General features: G+C 44.4%; 1 protein-coding gene across 4 annotated transcripts in view; it reads right to left on the reverse strand.

Annotated features, from left to right (window-relative positions):
- Nucleotides 1-13,182, reverse strand: part of LOC143943350 (uncharacterized) — a 649,830-nt gene that overhangs the window by 47,157 nt on the left and 589,491 nt on the right. For 2 of the 4 annotated variants that reach the window (XR_013264921.1, XR_013264919.1), the window contains one exon: nucleotides 2,016-2,248. The exons of the other annotated variants lie outside the window; for them this stretch is intronic. The gene's annotated coding sequence lies outside the window, so the exon portion shown is untranslated. Of the gene's footprint in view, nucleotides 1-2,015; nucleotides 2,249-13,182 lie in introns of those variants that run through there. 4 annotated transcript variants of the gene reach the window in all.

Raw genomic sequence — 13,182 nt, forward strand, 5'->3', positions numbered from 1 at the left:
TGTATGTCACGGTGCTGCTGTCAGCGCTGTATGTCACGGTGCTGCTGTCAGCGCTGTATGTCACGGTGCTGCTGTCAGCGCTGTATGTCACGGTGCTGCTGTCAGCGCTGTATGTCACGGTGCTGCTGTCAGCGCTGTATGTCACGGTGCTGCTGTCAGCGCTGTATGTCACGGTGCTGCTGTCAGCGCTGTATGTCACGGTGCTGCTGTCAGTGCTCTGTATTACGGTGCTGCTGTCAGATGCCTCTATCACGGTGCATGTGTCATTCCGGTATGTCACGCTGCTGGTGATCATCTCCTGCACCCTCTTCTTTGCCTACCCTGGTCCCTGACCTTCCCTCTCCTCCATTGCCTTCATTAGCTCCATAGTCCTGAATTGTTAGAACAATTTCCCAAATAAAATAAAAATGCTTGTAGTTATCGATCCCAAATTCACCTCATACATGTATTATGTCATTGTCCAGATGGTGGGACTACGTTTTACCCCCTAATAATTACCACGTGGCCGCAAATTCGACATGAAGGTTTGCAAAGTTCGCCTCCCATTGAAGTCAATGGGGCCCGCGGCGAACGGTCGGTTTCGCGAACGTTTGGGTCCGTTCGCATTTCGCGTTCGCGAAACGTCCCGTCGGAAGTTCGTCCATCACTACATATTTTGGAGATCCCTGGTGTAGAGGAATACCTATAACCAGCCACTATAGCCAGGGACACTAGCACCAAGGAAAGAAGAACAGGGAAGACAGATAACGGACAAAACACAAACACTGCTGCTATGGATAAGAAAAAGGTTTATCTCACCACTCCTGCCATGATTCCATCAGGTCTGGGAAAGCAATGCCACACCGGTCTTGGGGCAAAACATAGGCCACCCGCTACTAGCTGGGCTATTTGGCCATCTCGCCACTTGCCTGCCAATGGCCAGGCTTAGCTCTTCTGGCACTTCTTCCATTGCCCACTCCTTACCCTGCTAAAAGCTAAGCCTTATTGGAGTATCACAACCCATCTTCCTCTGGTTGTAGCTTGCCAGGCCTTGATCGCGGACGATACATTCAGGATAGGAACAATCCATCATTCAGGTCTTTCAGAGGAGGACAAAAAAAGAACACAACTGCTGGCTTCGGAGCTAAGATTTATGGGAGTGGGGTCCTATAAGGTAGGAGTGGAGACGGGGCTAAACCCAAACGTATGCTGCCATGGAATCTGTCAAAGTATTTTAATGGGATTTTATGTGATAGACCAACACAAAGTGGCACATGATTGTGAAGTGGAAGGAAAATGATAAATGGTTTTCAACATTTTTTACAAATAAATATCTGAAAAGTGTGACATGCATTTTTATTCAGCCCCCTTTATTCTAATACCCCCAACTAAAATCTAGTGGAACCAAGTCACCTAATTAGTAAAAAGAGTCCACAGGACAACTATAAGTCGTGTACTCCGCCTTTATGGAAGAGTGGCAAGAACAAAGCCATTGTTGAAAGAAAGCCACAAGAAGTCCCGTTTGCAGTTTGCGAAAAGCCATTTGGGGGATACAGCAAACATGTGGAAGAAGGTGCTCTGGTCAGAGGAGACCAAAATTGAACTTTTTGGCCTAGAAAAACGCATGTGTGGCGGAAAACTAACACTGCACATCACCCTGAACCCCACCGTGAAACATGGTGGTGGCAGCATCATGTTGTGGGGATGCTTTGTTTTCTGCAGAGAAAGGGAAAGCTGGTCAGAGTTGATGGGAAGCTGGATGGAGCCATATACAGGGCAATCTTAGAAGAAAACCTGAGTCAAATTGCAAATGACTTGAGACTGGGGCAGAGGTTCACCTTCCAGCAGGACAACAACCCTAAACATACAGACATTAAGAAACAACAATTTTTTGAGAGAAAAGGAGTCTGAACAGGCCAGATACCACGTCCCAATATTTGTGAACACAACAAAGAAGAAAAGGGCCAAGAAGGGGCTGGGGAATCACCAACCCCTGGGACTTTAACGGTATTGAATCAAAAAATGTTTGCAAAAAATTAGAAATAAAATATTACAATTTTATTCATAATATACACAAATATAAATTAAACATTCATAAAAACAATGATTTAACATCGATTTGCAGGAACAAGCATATTGGCATTTAATCACATTTTCCATTCACCAAACAGGAAGAATGAAGAAAAAGCAAGCTGCAATCATTCTCAACATGTTTCGCCCGGAATGGGCTTCTTCAGAAAAAACTGATTGAGCAGCCAAAGAAATAGCACTAGAGTAGTAAAACAATAAAACATGAATGTTACTATAAGTTAGTGCATAAAGTGACAACAATTTTACAATAATCCAAAAAGAAATAAACGAAATAATGAAAACTGATAATTATTAGTGATTTTTCAAAAATTTAAACAGATACATATAATAGATGAAATAATTAAACTGTAGTGATTATTACAATGATTGAATATCTCACCGATATTGCCCAAGGCTCCACGCATCAACAAATCTTATCCAAAATATCAGTCAAAGATTGTTTAGGGACAACGTTAGACAATCTGTAGTGTTTGCTAGCCCCAATAAAAACTAGTTCCCCCTCTCCATTCCTTCCCTTAAGCAGCTACATTGGAGCCTAGGTTCACATTTGTGTGTACACAGACATCACATGTGATTCACACCCACACTGTGGAGTCGATCGCACGCAATGTCTGTGCAGTGCGGGCTCAGCCATACACTATATGGTTGAACTCGCATTGTATTTGCACACAAAAAAGGTGCAGGGACCTTTTTCTCCCGCACTGAAATCAGATCGCATGGGTGTCCTCACCTATACAATCCAATTCCTGTGCGAGTCCACAGTTTGCACTGCGATGTGTGAACCCATCTGGAGTTGTCACAATTCGCACTGCAATCTGTGAACCTATCTGGGGGTGTCATTAACAATGTATTGACACCCACAGCAGTTCGCAGAGGACAGTGTGAACTGCCTGAAGGAAAGATTTGATGTGGGAACTGGAGCTGTAATCGTGCTGGTTCCCGCATCGCACAAGTGTAAACCTAGGCTAAGGCTTCTATCACACAATCGTTACTGATGTTATATTACACATGTACTCTAGGAGAAAATACCCTGCGTAATGATAAGTAAGATACTTGCGTATAGATTTATATTAACATAAAAAGATGTGCAAGTGTACATAATCATAATTTGTCCCCTTCATTTGGACTGCCACTTAAAAACTGTTGTCCAGCAGGTGGTTCTGTTACAGTTTTGACATGGAAGTGCAGATGCTACAGACATGAGACTGTGTGGTGTGTGCGTGTGTGGAGTGAAGGGGTGAGAGACCTGCGGACTGTGACCTCTCCCACTGAGACTGAGAGAGGCAGGGGGCAGCAACGGGTGGAATGGAGAGGCAGCGGATGACCCAGGGACTGTGAGCAGCGGCAGGCACAGGCCATCGAGAAGTGGAGCAAGAGTGACTGGAGACAGTATCACCTCTCAAACTTTGACAGAGGAGGTGGGTGAAATCAACAGGACTGGGAGACCAAGAGCGTGACAGGTGACCGGAGAGGCAGCGGGTAATTGGAATAGCAGAGAGGAAGTGGAGTGTGTGTGACAGGCAGACCAGGGAAGCAGTGAGAGGCAGGTTGATGAGGGGAGACTGAAGGTGCTGAAAAGCCCTGCAATTGTCAGTTTATAGGGGAGGCTGAGCAGGAGCAGAGGAGGACAACCAATTAGAAAAAAACGACTGATAGGCTGACTGTGTGTAGAGGGGACGCTGGCTGAGGAGGGTGTAGTGTGAGTAACTAAGGTTGAGTAACTGACCATTGTTGAGTACCTGGGTATTGTTGAGTCGAGTACCTGAGTATTGTTAGAGGGGTAGAGGGAAGAGCGCTAGGGAGGCCAGTCCTGAGTTGGTACACCCCAAAGAAAATGCCAAGTTGCATGATGTTGGGGATATCAGCTCAGGGGTGGCATTGCTGGAGCAGGTGCCCCTAGCTGCCATGAGAGTGATGGCTCTGGTAAGGAGGGGGCAGAGATACAGGAAAGGTTAGACAAGTGCTGGTGTTGGGGGACTCAATTATTAGGAGGACAGAGAGGGCAATCTGTCAGAAAGTCTGTGGTCACCGAAAAGTATGTTGTTTACCAGGCACATGGGTTTGGCACATCACGGATCGGGTGGACAGATTATTGGGGGGCGCTGGAGAGAACCCAGCAGTCATGGTACACGTTGGTACCACTGACAAAGTGAGAGGAAGGGGGAGAGTCTTAAAAAAACATTTTCAGGGACTTAGGGAGTAGATTGAGGAGAAGAACCTCCATGGTAGTTTTCTCAGAAATACTACCTGTGCCTCAAGCCACACCAGAGAGGCAGCAGGAGCTTAGGGAACTGAACACGTGGCTGAGGAACTGATAAAGGAAAGAGGGGTTCAGGTTCCTGGAGAACTGGGCTGACGAGAAGGGGAAGGGTTGTCAGAGGAAGCAATAGTCGGTGGCGAGCAAAGGACAGAGGGTAATAGTGGAGTCAACAGTGATAATACAGCTGTAAAATCTAACCCTGGAGTGAATGAGTAGACAATTGGAAAACAAAGTCAGAGAAAACATGAGGAAATAATATGCACTCATACAACACTGAGAGGCGTATACACAAATGCTAGGAGCCTAGCTAACAAAATAGAGGAACTGGAGCTGCTATTACATGAGGAGGTCTTAAGCCCTGTACACATGGTCAGAGAATCTGTCGGAATGCATCTTATCGGACCGAGTCGTCAGATAATCCGACTCTGTGTGGTATGTATCGGACTGATTCCGTCCGAATCTCCGTCCGAGCCAATTTTCCAACGTGTTGGAAATATTTCCCGACCAACTGGGCAGGTCGGACCTAATCCGATCATGTGTATAGCATTTTGATCGGACCAAGTGCCACGCATGCTCAGATCAAATTCCTACATCAAAGCTATTGGCTACTGGCCTGAATATAGTCCCATCGTAACGAAATTACGTCATCACGTTCTGAAAGATCGGATTTTTCGCCAACTTGGCCCGACCGTGTGTATGCAACAGTTTCGGACACAATCCGTCGGACTAAATCCGACGGGCAAAATCTGACGGATTTGGTTGGCAGAATCTCCGACCGTGTGTACAGGGGCTTAGACTTTGTGGGAATAATAGAAACTTTGTTTGACAGCTCACACTTGGTTTGACAGCTGGCAAAGATCGAGGGGTATTCCTTGTATCGGAAAGGACAGGGAAGGTAGAAGAGGTAAGGGTGGCAGAGGAGAGGCATTGTGAAAGGGACGAGGGGGGAGTAGGGGGGCAGTGTGGGTAGAACTTCAAAGAAAAGAAGTAAGTGAGAAATTAGAAGTGGTGGTATGTCCTCCAACCTGATGGAGGAGGAAGAGCTAGAAATGGCAGCGAGACAGGACAATATCATAATAGGGGACTTCAATTATCCTGATATTGACAGCTCACTCATTAAAGGCCCGCCATTTCATGAATGTCTTACAGGACTTCATGTCCCAATTGGTGGCTTCCCCAACTAGAAAGAATGCCCTGCTAGATCTATTAATTACGAATGATCCAAGTCTGATCTCAGATGTGGCAATTCAGGACAACTTGGGATCTAGCCTAAAAGAACCATAGAAAAAGGAGGTACGAGGCTAGCACAAGAACACTAAATTTCAAAGATCCAATTTTTCTGAACATGTGCGAGCGCCTGCCGCGATCTCCGTGACCGCGCCCGCGGGACCCGTGGAGTTGATTGCCGCGGGGATACCCGCGATCGTGTCATGGAGCTCAAGAACGGGGAGATGCTGATGCCTGTCATCGGGAGCATCGATCAGTGTCCACGTCACACAAGCCCATCTCACAGTCAGTTAGAAACACTCCCCTAGGACACACTTAACCCCTCCCCGCCCCTAGTGGTTAACCCCTTCACTACCAGTGACATTTTTACAGTAATCAATGCAATTTTAAAGCATTGATCGCTGTATTAATGCCAATGGTCAGAAAAATGTGTCAAAATTGTCCGATGTGTGCGCCATAATGTCGAATGTCACTAGTAAAACGCAGTTACTAGTAAAAAAAAATAGTAGTAAAAATGCCATAAAACTATCCACTATTGTAGAGTGTAGTGTAGACAATATAACTTTTGCGCAAACCAATCAATAAAGGCTTATTGCGATTTTTTTAAGCAAAAATATTTAAAAGAATACATATCGGCCTAAACTGAGGAGAAAAAAAGTTTTTTTATATATTTTTGAGGGATATTTATTATAGCAAAAAGTAAAAAATAATGTTTTTTTTTCAAAATTTTCGCTATTTTTTGTTTATAGCGCAAAAAATAAAAACCACAGGGGTGATCAAATACCACCAAAAGAACGCTCTATTTGTGGGAAAAAAGGACACCAATTTTGTTTGGGAGCCACGTCGCACGACCGCACAATTGTCAGTTAAAGCGTCTCATGCCGACGCAAAAAGTGCTCTGGTCTGGAAGGGGGTAAATCCTTCCGGGGCTGAAGTGGTTAGAAAACCCAAAGGAGATGGATCACCGTCAGCATTCCAACATGCAATAAGTAGTGTAAGAACACAATCTGGGTGGCTAAAAAAAAGACTAATGCCACGTACACACGAGCGGACTTTCCATCAGAATAAACTCTGATGGTCTTTCCAAAGGAGTTTCCGACGGAGTTCCGACCGAACGGAATTGCCTACACACGATCACACCAAAGTCCGTTTGTTTCAAACGTGATGACGTACAACGGGACTAGAAAAGGAAGTGCAATAGCCGGTAGCCAATAGATGCCCTTGCGTCGTATTTGGTCCATCGGACTAGCATACAGATGAACGGTTTTCCCGATAGGAATTGATTCCGTCGGAAAGATTTAAAACATGTTCTATTTCTAGGTCCGTCAGACATTTTGAGAAAAAAAAAGTCAGCTGAAGCCCACACACGATCGGAATATCAGATGAACTGATTCTGTCTGACCTTTTCAGCCAGAAAGTCCGGTCGTATGTACGCAGCACAAGAGAGACACATAGCAGAGGAGACTAAAAGAAAAATCCAAAGATTTTTTTTTTATATATATTGACAGTAAAAAGGCGAGATCAGAGTGCATTGCCCACATAAAAGATGAGGATGGGAGGATGGTTATGGATGACACAGAGAAGGCAACTGTACCAAATGCCTTCTTCTTCCCATTTTCTATGTGGGAAAAGGAGGGGTATACCGACCACAACAGTACTGTTAGTGACAAATCACAGGGCATACACTCGTAGATAATAGAGGTCGAAGTGAAGAAAAGACTTAATAAACTGAATACAAGCCAGACCAATCTGTTAACAACCTTCCACGAGGAAGTGAACTGCCATCCTAGACAGGGGAATGCCAGTAGATTTAGAGTGCCTGTATTTTGCAAAAGCATTCGATACAGTCCCCCATAAATGCTTAATTTACAAGCTGAGGTCTGAAGGCTCACAGTAAGGAGCAAATTCCAGTCCGAAGGACACAAGAGTAGACTGACATGCGGGACTGTCTATTACACATGGTATGAAGTATGAATCAAGGAGTGAACAACAATGGCCAATGGATAGGGATGAACTCTAACCCTTAACGGTACTTAAGATCAATCTTCTTTCCCCTACTGATTGGGGAAAGAAAATAAAATTTCCCACTCACATATTTCTGTGGGTGCCACTCCCTGGCTTCCCCCAGCAAAAAATATTTCCAAGTCCTGTAATTGAAGTTCCCTGAAGCTGGCTGCCAGGGCCCAACAGTGCTAAGATACAAGACCATTAGTTCCCGCTGGACTGGGAGTGTCCAAGGAGCGACTCTCACCAGACTCACTATATCAGTGTACCAAGCCCTCCTGGGCAAATTCGGCTGATTATTATTAGTGTTACCACCTACAGGATTCGTTGCAAAATATGTTGGAGAAGTCGAAACAGGGGAAAAGCATCAAATAAGTAAGAATGAGCTGAACACCCTCCCGGTTCGGTTCACACCAGAACAGGCAAAAAATATGGACAAACACACAAACATAAAAAATCAAAAGTACTCATTTTAAAGGCTTATAATTCAGGTTATTGTTATAAAAAGTGTTTGGGGACCAAGAGTCCTGCCCCATGTATCAATGCAAAAAAAGTTTTAAAAACAGCCTTTTTTTGGGGGGGAGCAGTGATTTTAATAATGCTTAAAGTGAAACAATAAAAATTAAATATTCCTTTAAATATTGTGCCTGGGGTTGTCTATAGTATACCTGTAAAGTGGCACAGATGTCCTGTGTTTAGAACACTACCACAGCAAAATGAAAATTCTAAAAGGAAAAAAGTCATTTAAAACTGATCGCGGCTGTAATGAATTGTTGGATCTTGGCAATATAGCTAAAACTCCTTGAGAAAAAACAGCATGGTTTCCCCCCCCCCCCAGTCCATTACCAGGCCCTTTGGGTCTAGTATGAATATTAAGGGGAACCAAAAATTTAAAACAAATTTGTGGGGTTCCCTCAAAATCTGTACCAGGCCCTTCTGGTCTGGTACGGAAATTAAGGGGAACCTCCTCCAAAAATCCATACCAGTCCGAACGGTCTAGTATGGATTATAGGGGGCACCCTGCGTCAAAAAAAAAAAAGGCATAGGGGTCCCCCTCAAAATCCATACCAGACCCTTATCCAAGCAAGCAACCTGGCAAGCTGCAGGAAAAGAGGGGGGAGGAGAGAGCACCCCCCCTCCTGAACTGTACCAGGCCATCTGCCCTCAACATAGGGAGGTTGCTTTGGAGTAGCCCCCCAAAGCACCTTGTCCCCATGTTGATGGGGACAAGGGCTTCATCCGCACAAACTTTGCCCGATGGTTGTGGGGGTCTGCAGTTGGGGCGCTTATCGGAAACTGGAAGCCCCCTTTAACAAAGGGACCCCCAGATCCTGGGCCTCCCCCTCATGTGAATTGGTAACAGGTACTTTGTACCCCTAACATTTCACAAAAAAAGCGTCAAAAATAGTAAAAAAGACAGTAGACACTTTGGGACAAGTCCTTTATTAAAAGATAAAATAATAAAAATGTCCCACGATGTAAATTCATCTCACGCTGCAGACGAGCCGAAAAAAGCTGTTATATACCGGTAGCTGAGGGTGGGGCCACTCAGTGATCTAAACGGGCGACCCGCCTTCCTCTGGGTCACGGTTCCTTCTACCCAGTCTTTATCTGGATAATTAAAATCCCCCATTATAATGACACTTCCCATTCTTGCCGCTAACCCATATTGTGATAGGAGTTCCGCCTGCTCCCTCTGGTTAGGGGGCCTATAGCATACTCCCAGTATTACTTTCCCCTTAGTTTCCTAGTTGCACCAACTAGAAACAAAGCGTTACTAGACCTACTGATTACCAACAATATGGACCTGATCACGGATGTGTAAATACAGGGCAATTTAGGAAACAGCAATCACAGGTCAATTTGTTTTAGTATAAATTACACAAATGGGAAACATAAGGGAACACAAACAAAACATCCATTTTGCGAATCTGTGCAGTCGCTTCCAAATAGGTTTTCTGCTCTCACTACATCCAGAGAATGTAGTGACTTTTCCTCCGTAGAACGGGGATCTGGAAAAAATGAAGGCAGAACAATATCCTGGTTTAGATAAAAACCTGAAACTGCATTCAGTAGAAAGCTAGGATGAGGATGCAGTACTACTCTATCCTTATGAATAATTAAATATGGATCTTTACAAGATAGAGACACCAATTTTGATACCCTTTGTGCAGAAGAAATGGCTAACAGAACACTTAGCTTCCTTGTCAACAGGACCAAGGGAATATGCCGTATCGGCTCTAAAGGCTGTTTCTGTAATGCTGACAGAACAAAATTCAAGAGGGTTCAGTGCAGCTCTAACGGTGGATCAAGCCATGTTAGGTCCAGCCTCCTTAGGTCCTCCAGGGGGAGATGGTGCAGCAGAGGGGGGGTCCTCAGAGCCCGAGGGAGATTCCTTTGAGCCCCTATTCCTCGGGGTGTTTGTACCTCCCTTTCTGCCCATAGCGCCAAGCACAAAATGCAGAGGTACTACCAGAAATGCACCTGCTGCTGAGCAATATAGTTCAGCAACTGCCGCGGCTATCAAGGCTCAATCTGATGCTAAGTAAATGTTGCCTGGGAATGCCTGTGTCACCTACACTCACATGCCCCCATCTGCTCTGTGTCACTCCTTGAGCTGTGTGCACCTGCAATAGTTTTGTATAGCCCACGTTGTGGGCGTTAAACCACATCAACATTGCACTAAAGCTTCACCCCCTCCTTCTGCCCCCCCGTATTTTTTTTTAAAAAAGACAGTTTTTCCCACGCAAGCCGAGGGCTCCAATCCTGATCGGATCGCACAAGGAGGGGAGGCTGGGGCGGAGGAGAGAGGAGGGCTGGTGGATGGAGAACCGCCGTAATGCCAGCGGTGGTGGGAGGCGATGTGCATACCGCCGACTGCCCTATGGCTTCTAGCATACAGGGAGCTGTGGAGGGACATTCCTAAAAAGAAAACACCTTTCCCCTTCCCTCATCCTACCTGGAGCATGGTCTCAGAGGAGCTCAGAGGAGCTTGCAGCTTGTGACACAGAGACGAGACTGACAAGCATGGAAAAGTACGTGCTCTTGACAGCCCCCAGTGGTGACTTTAGGCACAGCATACATTTACTTAAAGGAGAAAACCCACAAGAAATTCCTTAGGAATCTCCCTTACCTTCCTCCCTTACCAGCTGCAGGGTTCTGTGGGAACAGACCCAATCTTCACCTCTCATGGATCCAGTTGCATGGCTTGTCCCAGTAAGGAATATTCCAGTGGAGCTCAGCACAGCACATCTTTATTTATGACCAACACCTAAGACACTGGTGAAAAAACTGAGGCACTCCCAGTAAGGGGAAGGGTTATATAGGGAGCTAAACTTCCTGTCTAAGGTGTGCCAGTGTCCATCACCTAGTGGTGCCTTTATAACCATCAGTAAATACTGTGGCTCTGTGTCCCGCGATGTATGAAAAAGAAATGGGCATGCTTTAAGAGCATATTAAATAAGGGCAATAGCCAATCCATCCCAATGGGAAATAAGTTTAAAAGAGCTAATTAAAGTCCTGGGTGGTTTAATTCCAATGTAAAAATGAATATAAAAGCAAAGGAGAAGGCCTTCAAAAAATATAAGGCTGAGAGATCATCATCAGTATTCCAAATTTACAAAGAATGCAACAAGAAATGTAAGGGTGCTATCAGGGCGGCTAAGATAGAATGCGAAAAGGCACATAGCGGAGGAGAGTAAAAGAAGTCCCAAGAAATTCTTTAAGTACATAAATAGTAAGAAAGGAAGGTCAGATCATATTGGTCCCATAAAGAATGATGAAGGGAATCTGGTTACTAAGGATGGAGAAATGGCGAAAGGTATTGGATTTATTCTTCTCCCCAGTCTTCACGAGGGTAAACGGGGGGGCTTCAGTAACCAAAACTGCAATGTTTATCCTCATGACACATCACAGGAAGCACCCTCATGGCTAACAGAGGACAGAATTAGAAATAGACTTGAAAAATTTAACATTAATAAGCCACCGGGACCAGGTTTTCGTAAATATCTCCTAAACTGTGGAGGTTTAGGAGATATTTCCAGCACCTACAGGTAAGCCTTAATATAGGCTTACCTGTACGTAAAAGTGGTTGTACAACCATTTTAATGCCAGAGATAAAACCATAATTCTCCCACTCTACAAGACTCTGGTCCGGCCGCACCTGGAGTATGCTGTGCAGTTCTGGGCACCAGTCCTCAGGAAGGATGTGCTAGAACTGGAGAGAGTCCAGAGAACTGGACTAATAAAAAAAAACTAATAAAGGGAGTAGAAGACCTTATTTATGAGGAAAGGTTATGAGTACTGAACTTGTTCTCTCTGGAGAGGAGACGCTTGAGAGGGGATATGAGTTCAATGTACAAATACCGTACTGGTGACCCCACAATAGGGATAAAACTTTTCAGCAAAAGCAAATTTAATAAGATACGTGGCCATTCACTAAAATTAGAAAATACTGACAAAAAAAAAAATCACACTTGGACGTGATGGGCTTGTATCTTTTTTCAATGTCGCCTACTAAAGTGGGGATCGAAAGTTTGGGTACCCCAGGTAAAAATGTGTATTAATGTGCATAACGAAGCCAAGGAAAGATGGAAAAATCTCCAAATGGCATCAAATTACAGATTAGACATTCTTATAATATGTCAAAAAAAGTTCGATTTTATTTCCATCATTTACACTTTCAAAATGACAGAAAACAAAAAAATGGCGTCTGCAAAAGTTTGGGCACCCTGCAGAATTTATAGCATGCACTGCCCGCTTTGCAAAGCTGAGACCTGCCAGTGTCATGGATTGTTCTCAATCATCATCTGGGAAGACCAGGTGATGTCAATCTCAAAGGTTTTAAATGGCCAGACTCATCTGACCTTGCCTCAACAATCAGCACCATGGGTTCTTCTAAGCAGTTGTCTAGAAAACTGAAACTGAAAATAGTTGACGCTCACAAAGCTGGAGAAGGCTATGAGAAGATAGCAAAGCGTTTTCAGATGTCAATATCCTCTGTTCGGAATGTAATTAAGAAATGGCAGTCATCAGGAACAGTGGAAGTTAAAGCAAGATCTGGAAGACCAATAAAAATATCAGACAGAACAGCTCGCAGGATTGTGAGAAAAGCAATTCAAAACCCATGTTTGACTGCACGATTCCTCCAAAAAGATCTGGCAGACACCTAGAGGCGATTCAGTTCGCATTGTGCGCTATACAAGTATTTCATTCATTCATTCATTCATTCAGACACTGGAGTTGTGGTACACTATAAAGAGATACTTGTACAAATATGGTCTTCATGAAAGAGTCATCAGAAGAAAACCTCTTCTACGTCCTCACCACAAAAATCAGCATTTGAACTTTGCAAATGAACATATAGACAAGCCTGAGGCATTTTGGAAACAAGTTCTGTGGGCCGATGAGGTTAAAATAGAACTTTTTGGCCGGAATGAGCAAAGGTACGTTTGGAGAAGAAAGGGCACAGAATTTAATGAAAACAACCTCTGTTCAACTGTTAAGCATGGGGGTGGATCAATCATGCTTTGGGGTTGTATTGCAGCCAGTGGCACAGGGAACATTTCACGAGTAGAAAGAAAAATGGATTCAATAATATTTCAGCAAATTTTGTATGGTAA

The sequence above is a fragment of the Lithobates pipiens genome, unplaced genomic scaffold, assembly GCF_037356315.1.
Source record: "Lithobates pipiens isolate NorthernLeopardFrog02 unplaced genomic scaffold, aLitPip1_a1.2 Scaffold_30, whole genome shotgun sequence".
Classification (NCBI taxonomy): domain Eukaryota; kingdom Metazoa; phylum Chordata; class Amphibia; order Anura; family Ranidae; genus Lithobates; species Lithobates pipiens.